Here is a 3,595-nt window from a genome sequence, read left to right on the forward strand (position 1 = left end):
AATGAACGTGGTCACACCACAAGTAAAGTCAGATGTAGGACTGAGAACGCTCCGAAGGCTGGTTTGGTCATCCGAGATCATTAGAAATGGCTGACCCCCTAACAATATGTACAAAAATATAAAATGCAAATAAAAAATACAAAAAAAATTTCCTTTTTAAAGTACTTTAAGAAAAAAAGCGGGGCCTTGTAAGTTGTGGTTCTTTTTTCCTCCCGTTGCAAGTTTGCGTTGTGGTTCTGGCTGGGTGGCGGGGAGCGCGTGTCATCTGCTGGTGGCGCTGCCGCATGGGCGGGCAGGCAGGCGGGGCTCTACTCGAAGGGGACCACGTTTAGATCCTGAGACAGGAAGTGGAGGGTGACTAGGTCACGGTGGCCCTTTAAGTTTAACTTCTCCTTTTTTGCTGTCCAGTCCTCCTCCTCGGTCTTCCGCTTCCGTCAACATCGTCGTCCTCTTCATCTTCAGCTGCCCGTCTGCGTGTAGCTGCCTCGGCCTCATCTTCATCCTCCTCCTCACCGTCACCTTCCTCCTCCTCCTCTTGTTCATCTACCTCACTGTCTGCCTCCCGCTCCCCATGTTCCTCGTTAGCATTTCCATGAGCAGGTGCCTCTCCCCCATTCTCCGCCTCCTCCACAACTTCCTTCTTTTCTTAAGTCCTTGGTGGTGATTTCGGAGCTGGTGTCCGCGGCCGCATCTGACATGATGGGGCACACCGGTGATCCGATGCAGCGGGTTAAGAAGAAAGCGGGAGTGAAGTAAGTCAGAAAGAGAAAAACAAATACCGTATGCTAACACATATATGTGGAATCTAAAAAAAAGGTCATGAAGAACCTAGGGGCAAGACAGGAATAAAGACACAGACCTACTACAGAATGGACTTGAGGACATGGGGAGGGGGAAGGGTAAGCTGGGACGAAGTGAGAGAGTGACATGGACATATACACACTACCAAATGTAAAACAGATAGCTAGTGGGAAGCAGCCGCATAGCACAGGGAGACCAGCTCGGTGCTTTGTGACCACCTAGAGGGGTGGGATAGGGAGGGTGGGAGGGAGACGCAAGAAGGAAGAGATAGGGGGACGTATGTATACGTATAACTGATTCACTTTGTTACACAGCAGAAACTAACACACCATTGAAAAGCAATTATACTCCAATAAAGATGTTTAAAAAAAGAAGAATGCAGGAGTTCGACGGCCCTGGTGACAAAGCTGCCGGAGTCCGGTGGTGACTGAGGCGGGCGGGGAGCCAGACACAGGAACGATGCATAGATGGCTTTTCCGAGCAGCCAGTCCATTCCTGCTCTTGGAGTGTCATTTTACACTTTACTTCCCTGAGGAGAAAATGACCTTATCCTAAGATTAGAGAATACGTACTGTGTCTACCTTGGTGAAGCCACAGCATTAAGCAAATTCCTAGCCTTTAGATTTTATTCATCCTTTCAATCATTCCCTCATTATTCGATAAATATTTACTGATCATCTGATACATGGCAGGCACTGTTCTAGACATGAGGGATGCAAGAGCAATGTAGGACCAAGTCCCTTCCTCCTGAGGCTCAGGTTCTTGTCATTAATATAGACAACTGAGACATGAAAACAGAAGAACATTTCAGAAAGTCATAAATACTATGAGAAAATCAATCATGGGTCAGGGATAGGGTCTCTTGGAGAAAGTTTCATTTGAGCGGGGTCTTAAATTTTAAAAAAGAAAAGCCACATCAAACTCAGGAAAAAGAACACTCTAGTCAGAGGAAATGTAAGTGCAGAGACCTGAGAGGGGATGAGCTTGGCATATTTGTGGGAATGGAAAGAGCAGTGCCTGGAAAAGAGTGGAAAATGAAGCATCACGGGTAACAAGCACCTAGCTTAGACAGCCTCCAAGTCCTGCAGCACACCGCAGGTCCTAGTGTGCAGATTGGACTTGATTTTAAATCAAAAAGGAAGCCACTGGAGGCTACGGAGCAGAGGAGGGCCATGTTCTTACAGGCTTTAGAAAAATTACACTGCTACTAATGAAATGTAGGAGGAACAAGAATGGAAGCAGAAGTGATGATGGCTTGAACTAAGGTTTAGAGGAATAATTGGCAAGATTCAGGCTCTAATTTGGGAAATAGAGTTTTGAAGCATCTGATAATTTAAATGCCGAAGGTAGAAGAAAGAGAGAAATCAGTAAATACTTATTTAAATTAATCCTCTTATTTCATTTTAAGAATAATGCAAAAAGAAGAGTTTTAGAGCACATCATGTTTTTTCAGCCTCAGCAATATTGATATTTTGATCTGGATAATTCTTTGCTGTGGGGAACCTTCCAGCACTTTGTAGGCTGTTTAGCAGCATCCCAGAAGACAGTAGCAACCCTTGATTTTGATAACCAACAAAGTCTCCAGGCATTGCCAGATGTCCTCAGAGGATGAAATCTAACCTGGCTGAAAATCACTGGATTAGATATAAAAAATGATGCTTCATTTGAAATAACATTACAAATATTAGGCTATACTTATCATGGGAAGTAATAATATTTTCTTTTCTTAAAACTTGCAAGTAAAAGATTATAACCATCTTTTCTGGATGACTTGTTTGTAGCTGTTTTTGTGAGAATATTTTCAGATGTGTCATTCAGTCATACATGGCCTGCAGGACATGGCCTGATGATAAACCCGCCTATGCCATTCACTAGCTAGGGTCAGTGATGAATACAGCAGAACCTTTCTCGTGGGGATTGTTTCACATGTAAAATCTGCAGAGCACCTAGAACAGTCCTGGCACATAGTAAGCACTCAATAAACACTAGTTTGTTGTTGTTGTTATAATTATCAACTCGGAGAAAACTACTGGTGACTTGCGCGGGATTCCATAAAGAAAAATATTTTTCTTCTCTCAAAGAACCTTATCTGGACTTCCTACAAAATAATAGTAATATAAGAGGTGATTGAAGTTACTGTGATTTATTTGAGTCCCTGTCACAGTATGGGGATGAGTCACAGTATGGGGCTTTATCTAGAGGCTGTTCTAGACTTGTCTCAACTGGTTCAGGAACATTTCTGCCTATCCTCCTACCCTCCCCCTTCTCAATCTAGAGACATTTCCAGGGTAGAGTGATTGGGAAAGCAGTGGGTACCTCTTTGGAAGTTATGGAGAATGTGGATTCTCTTCAGAGATTAGAGGTATGAACAAGCTGACGAGTGAAATTGATTAGCTTTTTAATTCACGATGCACTTAAGAGATGCAATTTGTTTTCTCATAGTAAATATCACAGTATAAACCTGATGCTCGCTATAACTAAACTGACATCGTAAGTCATGTGGTCCAGTCACAGAGCAAAGAACACAGACCAATAACTATAAGCAACTACAAAGTAACTCAAGTATTCTTTGTATTTTTCACGTGTAGTGAATAGCGTACACAGTCCATGGCAATACTTAGCTTTCTTCCTTATTTTTTTTCACATAAATCCCTTAAGCCTCATGGCTTATATCTACCATTCCCTAAATTTCTTCCCTAGTCCGATCTTATCCATCTCTCTTTTTCTACTGCCCCCTTCTCATTTTCAATCTGCAATATGAAATTCAAAAGGTTAAATATGGTAGAGAAGGGGG

At 42.8% G+C, this 3,595-nt stretch overlaps 1 pseudogene; it reads right to left on the reverse strand.

The window, feature by feature from the left end:
- Nucleotides 1-308: 308 nt before the first annotated feature.
- Nucleotides 309-698, reverse strand: LOC118883368 (annotated as a pseudogene).
- Between the last annotated feature and the right edge of the window lie 2,897 nt (nucleotides 699-3,595).

Source organism: Balaenoptera musculus, chromosome 17 (genome assembly GCF_009873245.2).
Source record: "Balaenoptera musculus isolate JJ_BM4_2016_0621 chromosome 17, mBalMus1.pri.v3, whole genome shotgun sequence".
Lineage (NCBI taxonomy): Eukaryota > Metazoa > Chordata > Mammalia > Artiodactyla > Balaenopteridae > Balaenoptera > Balaenoptera musculus.